General features: G+C 42.7%; 1 protein-coding gene and 2 pseudogenes across 1 annotated transcript in view; all 3 read right to left on the reverse strand.

Annotated features, from left to right (window-relative positions):
- The window catches only part of DMC1 (DNA meiotic recombinase 1), a 1,170,937-nt gene that overhangs the window by 380,353 nt on the left and 774,548 nt on the right, over nucleotides 1–16,036 (reverse strand). The gene's annotated exons all lie outside the window — the stretch shown is intronic.
- LOC147748605 (ubiquitin-conjugating enzyme E2 L3 pseudogene) lies at nucleotides 7,030–7,505 on the reverse strand (annotated as a pseudogene).
- On the reverse strand, nucleotides 9,862–10,337 carry LOC147748606 (ubiquitin-conjugating enzyme E2 L3 pseudogene; annotated as a pseudogene).

Below are 16,036 nucleotides of genomic sequence, written 5' to 3' on the forward strand. Positions count from 1 at the left end.
CGGTCTGAATTTACCGCACAGCCAACGACCTTTAATAATCGCACATGCTGCATCGTAGGATTTTCTCTCTACGTTGAAATGCTGTACAAAGCTATCTGTATAGATTATACATGCGTATTGTGGGAGAGGCAGGATTTCGATTGGCAGAGGATATTCTTCTTCATATTCCAAATCATTCAGTTCTTCGTATTGCGGGGCGAAATAGTATTTCACATCTTCCGCTCCTAGAGAATCTATGCACTGTATCCATTTCGGATCCAGTGACACTGTAGGCAGGTTTACTGGGCTGAATAGCGCTTCGAAGGCGGATTCCGCTGTAAGGATATTAATCCGTTTGCCGTGTGCTAGTATTCTTTCATTTGCTAATGCGATTTGCACTGCATTCACAGTTCTTTCTGTGTGACTGAATGTTTTTTCTGCTTGTGTGTACAAGTGAGACTTAATTGAAATTGGTACCTTTTCTCCCTCATTAGAGGTTAGGTACGTGAATCCGCATCTTCCTGGGATGACTCGGATTACAAGATCACGTGTGTTGTCACGTGTATCTAATTTTGTTTTTGCTAACATGTCTGTTTGCAGTGATCTCAAAATTTCTGTGTGTTTTTGAGTCCAATTGATTTGTTTTAAATCAGGTTTTATTAGTTCGTAGAGAGGTTTAACCCTCTCTGCGTAATTTAGTATGTAAGTTCTTCCGAAATTCAGAAAACCTAGTATTGATTGTAAATTCTTCAGCGTTTTTGGAGCTTGGAGTACAGCGCACTTCTCTAAGAAGTTGTCCGCTAGGCTTTTCCCTTCACTTGATAATTCGTACCCTAAAAACAGTACTGTCAGATGGGCAATTCGGGACTTTTTAAAGTTGAATTTGTAACCCTCTGCTGCGAACCCAAGTATAATGGTGTTCACTCTTTTCAAGTGAGTATCCAAGTCGTCGTCTGTGAGATAAATATCATCTACGTAAGATAATGCTTCATCATCATAGATTTGTAGTAATTCTGTTACCCTAGCTGAGAATAGTCCTGGGCTGTTCTTGAACCCCTGTGGGAGTCGACAGAATTTTTTCTGTGACCCAAATGCGGAGAAAGCGGTCAAGTATCTGCTTTCTGGTGCAATGTTTTGACAAAAGAAACCATTAGAAATGTCTAATGTTGTTTTATATTTTTTCCTAACTATGTTATTCATTAGGGCTGCACTATGCGAGTTTTGTACTGCAAAAGTTTTGCAACATGTATTAAGATGTCTGTAGTCCAAAACTAGACGATATGAATTGTCTGGCTTGGAGACAGGAAACAAAGGATTGTTCATTTGAGAGGTGCATGTTTCAATCACCCCCTGGTACTCAAGTTGATCTAAGATCTCCCTGACCTGTTTTTTAGCTTCTTGCTTTATGGGATACTGCCGTTGGGCAGTTGGTTCACTTTTTAGTTGGATTTTGTGAGGCGTTGAATCCTCATCCCATCCTACATGATTTTTATACAATGCAGGTGCCTGGGCTACTGCCCATTTCCTTGCATATGTGTATTTTTTATGAATCGGAATGTGATTCGAGAAGGCAGGCATAATCACTTCTTCGCCACGAGGGCACTCCCTGACAAACTCCGGGGGCCAATCTTTTTCAGCTAACAGAATATCATAGCCTTTCGAGAGCTTATCCCAAAACAGACCCTTAATTTTCCTAGTCTTATCACCCTCTATACGCAATGTTATTTCGTATATTTTATGGGGCTCGCTAAGCCTGGCGTCGGCAGTTTCAACCTGAATGTATTCATTCGTGTCCACTGTCTCCAGATGACTCATCAAGATCTTGCGCGCTATACTGATTTCTGCTGCACTGTCCAACATTGTCAATGCCCACTCCCCGTTTTTCAACTGTGTCCTCAGTATTCTCGGCATGGTTGATTACTCTAATACTGGCTACCTTCTTTTTAGGAAATTGAGATTTCTTATTTTGAGCAGGTTCCTTGTCTTTGGACTTGGTGTGCTCTCCTGGGTCTGACCGTCCTCTTCTTTCCGAATTCTGTGGAAAAGATCGAGAGGGACGTGTATCAATACCTTGATATCTATCAGGTTTTTTTATATTATCCCTATTTCTAAGGTTATATCTTTTCTCAGAGGGCTCCCGTTGGGGAGACTGGCGTTCTCGAGTCGGAGTTCTTTCCCTCCGTCGAGGAGACCTTCCTCTGGACTGGAAAATTTTTTCCTTGGGAGTGGATTGTTTATTTCCATCCCAGCTCTTTTTAGGAGTGTTTAAATTATTTTTAATAAATAATTTTTCAGGATTTTCGAGCAGTTGGGGCTTAACTGGTTTTCCACCCAAGCTGTCTCTACCTAATTCTTCATAGCATTTTTCTATGATTTTTGCAAGCTCAACAGGATCTTTTATATCTGTTTCCCTCAACTTCTGGCGAATCGCCACAGATGCTGCTTCTCCCTTTACGTTGGCTAATAATATAGCCGTGACCTGCTTGAAGTCTTTCAGTAATTTCATACCTAGATTTAAAGCTGGTTCTGGACCGAATTCATTTTGAATCTGTTTTAGCACGTCTGGTATTACCGCCATAGATGGAACACCGTGTGTTTTTGTGTAAATGGAAGCAAAGACTGTACCCCAAGTGTCGCAGTCCTCCACGTGTGGTGCGATTCCCATAGGAAGGCAGATGGTCAAGATTCTGTGTTTCTCAATAGGGGTAGTATCAGGAAATACTGCCTCTATTTGAGTGATTTTCTGGGCTAACCAGAAAGGAATTTGTTCCCGTTTTACGGGTGTTTTACCAAGACATGACTGTATGTTCTGTGGTGTAATTTTATTTGTGTTCCCCTGATGAGGGGTCAGCTGTGGTGTATGAACAGCTGGCTGGACTGTTGCAGTCCGTATTACATATTGGACTAATTGCCTATGTATTTTTATTAATGTGTTTAGCTGTGCTAACAGCTCTTCTCTAGACATTTTTATAATGTCAGGATGTGGTGTGTAGCTGGCTAGAACCGGCCACGTGGCTCCTGGTCTACCTAGTGGACCGAGCCTGGTTATGTGATCATTGTGTTTTAGGGCGCCATTAAACCAGAGCAGGTGCTCTTGAAATTTAAGTGGAATTTCAACCTCCTCGAAAGGGGCGTACTCATCCGGAGGTTCCTCTATTTTGTAATAGTGAAACTCTTGTGTTATAGCGTTTACCGCTGGAAAGTTTATCCATGAATAGAATACCTCTGTCTGCCGATACTCGTGAGCCTCTATCACGAAAATTACTGTACCACCTTGAGGTGTCAGTCCATGTTCTATAAGTTTTAAAGTTATAGATCTTCTTAAGTGGACCGGGATGATAATAGCATCCGGGTCTGTGTATTCGGGACCTTGCTGAGTCGCATCTACTGCGGCCCCAGGGGCTCCGTTTTCTGGCATTGTAAAAATGCGAGGTTTGCAGAGTAGGTCTCCAAGGAGACAAAGATTAGATGCACAATATTTTGGAACACTGTATCCTTCAACGTTGAATAAACCAGAGCTTTACATAGGAATCTCTTCCTACTAAGGTCGGGCGGATTTTAACCTTTCACCCACTCCAGACGTCTATTGGAGTATTTACGGGAGAAAGGGGTGTGAAATATGCACGACTGAGTTACTCTACAAGTCTTGCGTTAGTTTATCGCCTTACCAAACGTTGGGCGCCATGTAGTGTAGTTCCTAGTTTCCCACTAGGCCCTGCGCATTGGAATAACATAAACAGTAGTATCGACGTGGAACTGCTTATATTCCAGGCCTCCACTGACTATGCTAAACTTAATTGGGTTGTGTTACCAACTAGCTCAGAGGTCACTGGAAACTTTCTTCTCTGCATAGGAAGTGATCAGCTTCCTTGGCACAGACAAGAAGGGATTCAGCTTTCCAACAACCGTGCAACATGACAACTTTGCTCCTCAGATCAAGAGTCGATCTCTAGGGTCGTGTGAAACAATAGACATAGATTTCACTCAGTCAGTCTAGTGCAGTTTACTTCCACGAGATGTAGAGAATAGAGAGACGGGCGTGTATCAATAAAGGTTAACATTTATTGAACAGTCTTTCTTCTCATACAAGAGAAATGTATTGCCACAATTGCAATAACTGTTATTATAAAAAGTACGTACAGTAAGATAAGAATAGCGAAATAGAACTGTAAAAGCATTGATATGGTTTCTTAGCCATACAATGGTTTAAAAGGAATAAAACATTTATACAGTCATATATACATTAGGCTAACATACTCAACTGGTGCTTCTAACTAAGCCTACCCCAGTGTGCCTGACCTAGGCCTAACACGTGAGAAGGGGAGTAAGTAAGTAGCTTAAGTTAAGTTGGTTTTGCCAAGGTTTGTTTCAAGAATTCTCTTCTAAGGGTTTAGTCAACACCATACCTCTGAATAGAATGATGGAGGATTGGTATCTCCTTCAGGGGTCTCTCTCGATATCCCAGTCACCCGCGAGGGTAAACCGGAAGCGCCGGGACTGGATTTCTCTGCACGAGAAAGGCAGCGGCTTCTCTCAGCGCGTCTGGAGGAAGGAGGGGTGACAGCGTCCGCGGGCAGCTGGGCTGGATGTCTTCGCAGAGGACGGCTGCACGGCTCCTCAAGCGTACTGCACCATAGGTCGCGCTGTAGCGGCGATAATGGTAATCAGCAGCTTCACCACCACAGGATAGCAGGCTGCAGCGACAGGCAACGCTCAACAGCAGTTAGCTTCGCTCTCACAGCTCACAGCTTCGCATTGCTTAAGGCAACGTTGGTAATATTTATACCTGACAGGTGCCGGGTTTGACGCAAGTTTGCTGGACATAAGACGTCAATTAAAGATGTCACTAGGAAGTGGCAGCTATCAGTTGCTCATTAGAGTTCTATTACTAATCAAAACATAGCAAGCGGGGATTTCCAGGTTTGCTAAGTTTTTATCTTGTTGAAGAACTCGGAGTGTTATCTAGGAATATCAGATAGTGACTGCTGCTCTGTCATTGCACTAATTGGTCGCAAAGGAAGTAGCAGAGAGTCATGCTGGAATGTGGCTCTGTGGCTCTGCTCGTGTGAGGCCAGAGATGATTTTACAGAAAATCGTACTTGAACGGTTATGCCAATATAGGGAACAAAGGGCTTTATAGCCGAATAGGGGCATAAGGTCACAGTATCGATCAGGAACCTAGATAAGCACATGACAGGGTAGAGTGGAGTGGCTTAGAGTATTGTGGCATAGAGTGGAGTGGCGTGGAATGGATTGGCATAGAGTGCCAACGAGTAGACAGGAGTAGGGTAGAGTGGCATAGATTGGCATGGCATAGTGTAGCTTTGAGTGGCGTAGAGTAGAGTGGCGTATAGTGGAGTGATATAGAGGGTAGTGGTGTGGCATAGAGTTGCTTAGCGTACAGTGGCATCGAGTGGAGTGGCATAGAGTATTGTAGAGTAAAGCGGTATTGAGTGAACTGGCGCAGAATGGAGTGGCGTAGAATGGAGTGGGGTGGAATTGAGTGTTTAAGAGTGGTCTAGAGTGGCGTGGGATAGAGCAGTACAGTTGTGGGTATAAGTACCTTAAAAGAGGAACCAAACTCATAATAAATGCAAAGTTATGAGGCATAAAAGGGAAGGATGTCTGGCAATGAAAGTAGGAATTCAGCATCATGCATCATGAAGGTGTAAATGTGTTGTTCGTATAGTTTAATCTAACACATGTAAAATGTAATTTTAGTTGAACGAGTCAGCCAAAAGATGCAGGCGTAGATGAACAAGGTCCAAAAATGGAGAAAGCAGCACAAGAACTGGAAATAGAGGAAGTATCCTGACACACGTGTACAGTGATAAGAAATATGAAAATATAAAATAAGATGCTCATAAAAAGTGCAGTAGTGAAAGAAATAGTGCATGAATCACAGTGGGTGTAGACGAGGATGAACACTAATTAAGATTAATCAATCTGTGCTTGGTCCATTTTCCATAAAGAGAAAAGAAAGTGGCGCCTGGCATTCACGGGCCAATTAGGAGGCAGGAAAGAAGAGTGACAATGATGCGGAATCGATGATTAGCAGTGGTTGGGCTTCAAGACCTTTATACGAAATAATACCCCTGCCAGCTGACAGTGCATGCATTGTCAGCAAGTGAGACCTAAAAATTGTTCCAAAGAAGATTCAATGAGGCCCAGAAGCAATGGGAATAAAGGCCTTGAGATGGAACATTGGAGAAAGAGCAAAAAATAAGACATATAGGAGGTTGAAACTAGAAGAAAGGATATTTAGGTTATTTGCCCTCTTATTAGGACTTCTTGAAAGCATTGATGCCATCTACGGGGATACCCTCACTGAAAGAGTCAGTTAGGAGAGCATCTTCCTTTAGATGTGGACAAGTAGTAGGTCTGTGACAATTGTAATCAGGATGTGGAATCCCGTCTTAGTCTATGCAGTGAATATCAACATCTGGGTGATATTGCCTGATAAGGGTGACGGTGAGATCTCAACCTTTTTTTTTTTAAACAGTTTTTATGATTTTTATTATGTTACAAACTGAAGTTAAGGAGAACTTGCAACCAAGTCCCACAAAGCACAGTGCAACATTGAACGAGTGATGAAAGGAAACCGGGTCCGTGAACACTGAACCATTTTTCCCCTTTACGACTGATCTCTCTTTAAGACGGACTCAGTGATGGGCAAGAGGATAAAAAGTCAAATTATAGCAAGTGTTGGAACTTTTTACCTTATGGGAAGAATGAGTAAGATTTCTGATAAATGTCGACAAGAATAGAAGCAACATCCTTTTAAAGTAAATTCAAGCAGTGATTTTTAAACAAAGAGCAGAACTAGAACATCTTTCAATTGTAATCCTTTAACTACATGTTACCACATTTTGGGTTAAGAAAACTGTAGAATGTTAGTAATAGCCACAAGATAACACCAAAGGATGGCACTCGTCCATGCTCCAGGATCCTGCTTGGCAAAGGGTGGACATCCATAGTACAATGCTCCCGGTCTTCCAGTCACAATTTTTCTCCTTTTTTCAATTTTTATTTACGCCACTGCATCAGAACTTAGTTCACTAGTCGCTTTTTGCCATATTTCTTTGTAAACTCTTCAGTTTTCTTACAGAATTTTTTACGGTCTTTTGAGTATTCTTCAGCCTGGTCAGTCTGCAGAGGGTGCTCAGGTTAGGGGTCGTTTACCAGCCCTATGAGGGACAGGATAACTTGATCGGTTTTGGTAGCTGACTTCCAGTTTTCTGCACTAGTTACTGGTAGGCAAACCTGGCCTTTTTTATCGATATTTGGGTGGTAGATTTTTGTCTTAAAATTGATTTTAAGTGGTTTGAATGGGTACTCTGCTGGAAAGTTGATTTCAATCCTTAAGGCTCCTTTGTCATATGAAGGGTTGTCAGGAACAATGAGTCCTTGCCAAGTCAACAAATTTGCTTCATCAACCTGGATGTTACACAAGTTTTTCATTCCAGATTTGCAGATTTCTTCGAGCACCTTCATCAGCCTCCTGCTGGCCGCCATCTTGGAGTCTGCTGGATCCCCCCCCCCCCGAGATCCCAACTTTGAACGAGACCTATGACGAGGTCTGGAATGTTAGCATGGAGACTGGAATTTTTTGATGGGAGTCCAACATGAAAGTCTTGTGGAACCCTTAAAGGAGCTGTAGGTGGAGGTAGTTCCACAGAAATTACTAGTGGTGGAGAAGTCATCATAGGGGACATCCTACACACAGTGGGGAGACAAGGGCTTGAAAATGGCTCGACAAGATGTTGAAACAAGTCAGTCAAACATAACTGGAGGAAGCTCTCTCTGGATCAGCTCTGACTGGTGTGAAAAGAAAAAAAACTGATGTCAGCCCGCTGGGTGGCGACAATATGGGCACCACTCATGTCACTCTGGCTCCACTGTGGATCCTAATGACACCATTGACTAATGTGCACCGGTACTGCTTGAAATATTTTCGGATCCAGTATGATGCCTGGGGAATAGTCTAAGGTAAGGAATCTGCGGCTAGGAGTCTCTATCAGATTAGAGTGGCATAGGGTAGAGTGGAGTGGCTTAGAGTATTGTGGCATAGAGTGGAGTGGCGTGGAATGGATTGGCATAGAGTGCCAACGAGTAGACAGGAGTAGGGTAGAGTGGCATAGATTGGCATGGCATAGTGTAGCTTTGAGTGGCGTAGAGTAGAGTGGCGTATAGTGGAGTGATATAGAGGGTAGTGGTGTGGCATAGAGTTGCTTAGCGTACAGTGGCATCGAGTGGAGTGGCATAGAGTATTGTAGAGTAAAGCGGTATTGAGTGAACTGGCGCAGAATGGAGTGGCGTAGAATGGAGTGGGGTGGAATTGAGTGTTTAAGAGTGGTCTAGAGTGGCGTGGGATAGAGCAGTACAGTTGTGGGTATAGGTACCTTAAAAGAGGAACCAAACTCATAATAAATGCAAAGTTATGAGGCATAAAAGGGAAGGATGTCTGGCAATGAAAGTAGGAATTCAGCATCATGCATCATGAAGGTGTAAATGTGTTGTTAGTATAGTTTAATCTAACACATGTAAAATGTAATTTTAGTTGAACGAGTCAGCCAAAAGATGCAGGCGTAGATGAACAAGGTCCAAAAATGGAGAAAGCAGCACAAGAACTGGAAATAGAGGAAGTATCCTGACACACGTGTACAGTGATAAGAAATATGAAAATATAAAATAAGATGCTCATAAAAAGTGCAGTAGTGAAAGAAATAGTGCATGAATCACAGTGGGTGTAGAGGATGAACACTAATGAAGATTAATCAATCTGTGCTTGGTCCATTTTCCATAAAGAGAAAAGAAAGTGGCGCCTGGCATTCACGGGCCAAAAAGGAGGCAGGAAAGAAGAGTGACAATGATGCGGAATCGATGATTAGCAGTGGTTGGGCTTCAAGACCTTTATACTAAATAATACCCCTGCCAGCTGACAGTGCATGCATTGTCAGCAAGTGAGACCTAAAAATTGTTCCAAAGAAGATTCAATGAGGCCCAGAAGCAATGGGAATAAAGGCCTTGAGATGGAACATTGGAGAAAGAGCTAAAAATAAGACATATAGGAGGTTGAAACTAGAAGAAAGGATATTTAGGTTATTTGCCCTCTTATTAGGACTTCTTGAAAGCATTGATGCCATCTACGGGGATACCCTCACTGAAAGAGTCAGTTAGGAGAGCATCTTCCTTTAGATGTGGACAAGCAGTGTAATCAGGATGTGGAATCCCGTCTTAGTCTATGCAGTGAATATCAACATCTGGGTGATATTGCCTGATAAGGGTGACGGTGAGATCTCAACTTTTTTTTTTTAAACAGTTTTTATGATTTTTATTATGTTACAAACTGAAGTTAAGGAGAACTTGCAACCAAGTCCCACGAAGCACAGTGCAACATTGAACGAGTGATGAAAGGAAACCGGGTCCGTGAACACTGAACCATTTTTTCCCCTTTACGACTGATCTCTCTTTAAGACGGACTCAGTGATGGGCAAGAGGATAAAAAGTCAAATTATAGCAAGTGTTGGAACTTTTTACCTTATGGGCAGAATGAGTAAGATTTCTGATAAATGTCGACAAGAATAGAAGCAACATCCTTTTAAAGTAAATTCAAGCAGTGATTTTTAAACAAAGAGCAGAACTAGAACATCTTTCAATTGTAATCCTTTAACTACATGTTACCACATTTTGGGTTAAGAAAACTGTAGAATGTTAGTAATAGCCACAAGATGACACCAAAGGATGGCACTCGTCCATGCTCCAGGATCCTGCTTGGCAAAGGGTGGACATCCATAGTACAATGCTCCCGGTCTTCCAGTCACAATTTTTCTGCTTTTTTCCACCTTTTTTCAATTTTTATTCACGCCACTGCATCAGAACTTAGTTCACTAGTCGCTTTTTGCCATATTTCTTTGTAAACTCTTCAGTTTTCTTACAGAATTTTTTACGGTCTTTTGAGTATTCTTCAGCCTGGTCAGTCTGCAGAGGGTGCTCAGGTTAGGGGTCGTTTACCAGCCCTATGAGGGACAGGATAACTTGATCGGTTTTGGTAGCTGACTTCCAGTTTTCTGCACTAGTTACTGGTAGGCAAACCTGGCCTTTTTTATCGATATTTGGGTGGTAGATTTTTGTCTTAAAATTGATTTTAAGTGGTTTGAATGGGTACTCTGCTGGAAAGTTGATTTCAATCCTTAAGGCTCCTTTGTCATATGAAGGGTTGTCAGGAACAATGAGTCCTTGCCAAGTCAACAAATTTGCTTCATCAACCTGGATGTTACACAAGTTTTTCATTCCAGATTTGCAGATTTCTTCGAGCACCTTCATCAGCCTCCTGCTGGCCGCCATCTTGGAGTCTGCTGGATCCCCCCCCCCCCCGAGATCCCAACTTTGAACGAGACCTATGACGAGGTCTGGAATGTTAGCATGGAGACTGGAATTTTTTGATGGGAGTCCAACATGAAAGTCTTGTGGAACCCTTAAAGGAGCTGTAGGTGGAGGTAGTTCCACAGAAATTACTAGTGGTGGAGAAGTCATCATAGGTGGCAGAGGAGGAGGTATTGCTGGCAGAGGAGAAGGCAAGCCCAGTATGAGAGCTAGATGGCAAATAAATCATGGAATACTCAGGGTCTGACCCAGAGGGAAGTTTGCATGTCTTCTTCTTTGAAAGCCACACTACCATCTTCTCGACACAGAATGTGTTAACAATGATGAACCCATTCCCATCAATCGTGTCCTTGTAATGGATGTCGAACAAGCAGTTGCTGTACCTCTTCTCAACTTCAATGTTCTCAACATCAAACGTGGATGTTGTTTTTCACCTTGACTTGCCCTTTTGAACCTCCCCCTGCAAGGTTCCTCAGAGAGTGACAGAGAAGCGCTGGTAGAGGGAGCAGTCATTCCTCACTCCTCACCCCTAAGACATTGATTCCTGATTCTTTCGCCTTTCTTCTTTGCCATGCAGGTGAACCTTCTGATGCTCTCTCAAGGTGCACCTGGAGAGGGTGGAGCAGTGATAACATCCTCTGGAGTTATGAGATTCTCGCAGGCATAGGATACAGATTCAGCAAGGATCTGTTTGAGCCATTTTTCTGCCCAAATTCTGGACATTTCAGAGATTGCATTTTTTTGCCAAAAAATACAAAATTTCGTGTCAGAAAAAAACAAAAAAATACCTGTTTCCATTAAATGTCTGGTTCTTCTTGATGGGGCATCATTCTTAGTAGGCACTGTGGCAAGAGTGGAATCCAAGAAGACAGTATGCCTAGAAACACCTTTAATTTTCTCACTGCTATCCAATTGTTTGTGTGCTAATTTCCTGAATTAGGCAAAATAACTTTTTTATCTTTCGCCAATGAGTATGCTTTCTTTCAGTTGATCTGCACAGATGTTTGTTCCTAAGAAAAATATGAACTGAGTACTAGAATAAATGTGTTGCTGTGGTGTAAATACCCTTGGTGCTGACATAAGGACAAATGTATGCAACTGGAACTGGTAGTGTTGTCCATCTACTTAGAAGCAGAAGTGTGTTTTATGCTTTGTTGGATCGCTAAATGAAAATATGCATCCTCTAGATTTATGGATGCTGTATAATCATCTTCGTTTAACATCTGAAATTCATTAAGCAAGGGCAGCATTTTGAAAGTTTGCTTCTCCATAAACTTGTTTAATGTTCAAAGATCTAGAATGGAGCTCTTCTTCTCATTCTATTTCTGGTTGATGAAGAATCGTCAGTAAAACTCTAGCTCGTTTTGCAGTTTGAAAATGGTTTGATAGCATTCTTAACAAGCAGCTTTTTTATTTCTTGTTGTAAGGCCTCCAAGTGATGGTGTTTTTTCCTACTAGGAGGCGATGTTGGTGGCACTGTTGTAAATTCTATTGTATCTCCATGCTGAATTACATGTAACAGCCAACACTCTGATGATTTGTTTGTGAGGTTGCTATATGTCACCATACCTTTCCCCTCACAAACAAGGATGGTGAGGGAGGTGGGCCAACGAGGAACTCAGATATGGCATTCTTTTTCCTGGACCTTTTCTCTTGACTGCCCAATTTGATTCCTTTGATCTCTATTTCCCATATGTCATCTTCAATATTGTGTACTGTCATTGTTCTGTTGATACATTTTCTGGATCTTTCAGAACACTGCCCAGAAATAGGCATTCTAAGCCCACTGGCAATAAGGCCTTGGCCAATATGCCAACATGGGACAGAAATCGAATCAATGAAAGATACTAATTAATACTGCAGAGTATAGTATATTGCAACAGCATGACTGCCCAACTCCTTCTCAACCTGTTCTTAATTACATAAAGACCTACCTTGCAGAAAAGGTCAAAACCTTCAAGTTTCCTGCATTTTGTGGTCCACTGTTAGTCTTTTATCCTATATGTTTCGGAAACTATGATAAGGATTAGTTACTTACCTGTAATCCTAGTTCTCTTCCAGGGGTATACTCATCAAAGTCATAAGCACTGAATAGTCCCGCCCTCGTGTGGGACCCCGGAGCAATAGCCAATAATATGCATATATATACATATATATATATATGCAAATTTAGAATCCGATCTGATCCACTGAATTCAGACAAGCCCACAGTTCAACTATTAAAGTTCTTTATTCGGCAGGCACAGAGGTCAAGAGATAACGCGTTTCGAACAACAAGTTGTTCTTGGTCACATGACCCGCGTTTTTTGACAACCCTCTTTTTAAAGGTATAGAACACATTTGATCATAGACATAAACAAAATTTCTCTTCAAGGCTCAGAGCAGTGTTTAAGCTTCTGTACCAGTTACATTCACTGGCAGAAATTAATACAAAGTTTCCAAATATCAATCAAGAGCAAAATAAAAGAGAAAAATGCCCCCTTCTTGTTAGTTATACAATACAAATTGACAAAACCCGCTCTCTTGTTATATCTGAAGGAGAGACTCCGTTTGTAAATGTAATCTAGCGAGGTCCAAAAAGAATTATGGTATAGTACCCGTGTATATATATATACATACATATAAATACACATATAATCACTATATATATATATAGATAATATGCATTATACATATGCAGCATAAAATAACCATACTAGGCTCAAAAGACTGCCCCCAAATGCCTGAAACAAATCTTTACATTTGTTGAATAAAGACATATAAATTACATTATATGAAAATGCAAAGAAGAAAGCACTGCTTTTGTTGTCTTTGAAACACACAACCTTTATTTTCAAAGGTAAAACAGGCAGGACCATAGAGGCAGCTTTAGCCTAGATAGGCTGCATTGTAACAATAGGAAAGAAACTGGTGCCGTGCCTTTAAGACCTCTATGAGCCTCCAGGCTCCCATCATGCACCACAGGTGACAGTTAGGTCAGTTCTTTTTGGACGGCGTGTAACAGTGTAATCACAGCATGGGTAATGCGTAAAATAACCAGTTCTGGTATTCGTCCGGGGAGGAGGGTGGGTGTGCTTATGACTTTGATGAGTATACCCCTGGAAGAGAACTAGGATTACAGGTAAGTAACTAATCCTTCTCTTCCAGGGGATACTCATCAATACTCATAAGCACTGAATAGAGTAGCAAGCCCATCCCATACCCTGCGGACGAACACCAGACCCTCTAGACAGCACACTATTATGTGAATTACCCAAACAAATTTCTCAGTGATGCCTGACCAACTTGGGCATCAGCCTGAGCATCAGAATCAAGGCAGTAATGGCGGGCAAATGTGTGAACCGACCGCCACGTAGCTGCCTTACAAATTTCATGCACAGGAACATTTTTAAGCATTGCTATAGTAGCAGCCATCCCTCTAGTGGAATGAGCTCTAGGTCTACCCGGGAGCTGCTTTTGTGCCAACTGATAACATAACAAAATGCATGACACAATCCATCAAGAAATGGACCTCTTAGTAGCAGGAAAACCCGTATTTAGAGGACCGTAGTTCACAAACAGATGATCAGTTTTTCTGACACTCTTAGTTTTATCAAGGTAAAACTTCAAAACTCTTTTCAAATCCAAAGAGTGCAGAGCTCTTTCTGCTGAAGAGCTCGGAGTAGCAAAAAACGTAGGTAGTGTCACTGATTGATTTATGTGAAAATCCGAGATTACTTTAGGGAGAAATCTCGGATGAGTCCGAAGTACCACTCTATTCGCATGGAAAACGAGATAGGGTTCTGTTGCACAAAACGCCTGAATCTCGCTCACCCTGCGCGCAGAAGTGATAGCTACAAGGAAAGACACCTTCCACGACAGATGTTGAAGAGAAGCTTTATGTATAGGTTCGAATGGGGGACCCATCAATTTAGACAAAACCACATTAAGCTCCCAAGGAGGTGAGGGGGCCCTCACGGGAGGATACACCTTCCTGAGACCCTCCAGGAAATCCTTCACAACTGGCATTTGAAAGAAAGAAACCCGAGTAGGGGACTTTCGATATGCTGTTATTGCTGCCAGATGGACCTAAATAGATGAATACTGCAAACCTGCTTTGGCCAAAGAAAGTAAGTATGGTAACAGTACCGGTTCCTGACCTCGAATAGGGTCATGACCTTCAGCCGCACACCACGTGAAAAATCGCTTCCACTTGAAAGCATATGTCTTTCTTGTAGAAGCTCTCCTTGCCTCCTTTAAGATGTACATACAGTCCTGAGAGAGAACTAGGTGACCATACCGGACGAACTCAGGTACCATACTGCTAGCTTCAGGGACGGCAGATTGGGGTGGAACACCCTGCCGTTCTCTCTCGTCAGCAGATCCGGAAAGCAAGGAAGTCTCTTGTGCGGTATTTTGGAGAGATGCAGGAGATCCGGGTACCACCATTGGCGAGGCCAATCCGGAGCTACCAGAATCATGTCTGTCTTGGATTTGTACAGTTTCTTGATCACCAAGGGAATGAGTGGAATCGGTGGAAAAGCGTAGAGTAATGTCTCTGACCAGTCTATCCACAGAGCATTCCCCTTGGATCCTCGTTGTGGGTACCTGGATGCGAAGACGCAGCATTTTGCGTTTTCGGCGTCTGCAAAGAGATCGATTTCTGGTAACCCCCAGGTTTGAAAGACGTCTCTTATTACTTCGTCTTCTAAGACCCAGTCGTGCGCTTTTGCAAAGTGTCTGCTTAGTTCGTCTGCTTGGACGTTGAGGACACCGGGCAGATGGACAGCTGAAATTTTCATACCCCGAGCCAGAAGCCACTTCCAGATTGCTTGCGCTTCCAGAGACAGAGGTCTGGATCTCGTTCCGCCCTGCTTGTTCAGATAGTACATCGTTGTTGTATTGTCCGTCTGAACAAGCAGAGAGGATGTCTTGAGCACAGGAAAGAAAACCTTGAGAGCTAGATGGACAGCTCTGAGCTCCAACATGTTGATGTGATACAACTTTTCTTTCTCCGACCACACTCCTTGAACTTGAAGTGACTCTAGATGAGCGCCCCAACCCTGCAGGGACGCATCTGTCACCAGGGATTGTTTGGGCATGTCCTCCTGAAAAGGTACTCCCACAACCAGATGATTCCGTTGCATCCACCATTGAATGGAGATTCGCACCGACAGAGGCAGTGACAGTTTGTCTTCCCATCGGTTTGAAAACTGGGACCACTGATCCTCCAGCGACTGTTGCAGAGGTCTCATGTGTAGCCTGGCGTTTGGAACAAGGAAAATGCAAGACGCCATGGATCCTAGCAGAGACGAGATCTGTCTGGCCGTTGGTCGAAGAGTCTTTAACATTGTTTGGCCCTTGAGGAGAATGGATGATAGTCTCTCCTCCGAAGGATACGCTTTTGCGTCCTTTGAATCCAGAAGTGCGCCCAGATAGTGGATCCTCTGTGTGGGATTGAGGATAGACTTCTTTAAGTTCACGTGCAGACCTAGTCTTCGCAGCTGATGAATACAGAACGTGAGATGTTGCTGAAGTAGAACTGGAGAGGCACTCTTTAGCAGCCAATCGTCTAGATATGGATAGACGAAAATATGCCTCTTTCTTAGGAAAGCCGCTACGACTGCCATGCACTTTGAAAAGGTGCGAGGAGCTGACTTTAGCCCGAAGGGCAAGACTGCGAACTGGTAAT

This window comes from Lissotriton vulgaris, chromosome 1_1 (genome assembly GCF_964263255.1).
Source record: "Lissotriton vulgaris chromosome 1_1, aLisVul1.2, whole genome shotgun sequence".
Lineage (NCBI taxonomy): Eukaryota > Metazoa > Chordata > Amphibia > Caudata > Salamandridae > Lissotriton > Lissotriton vulgaris.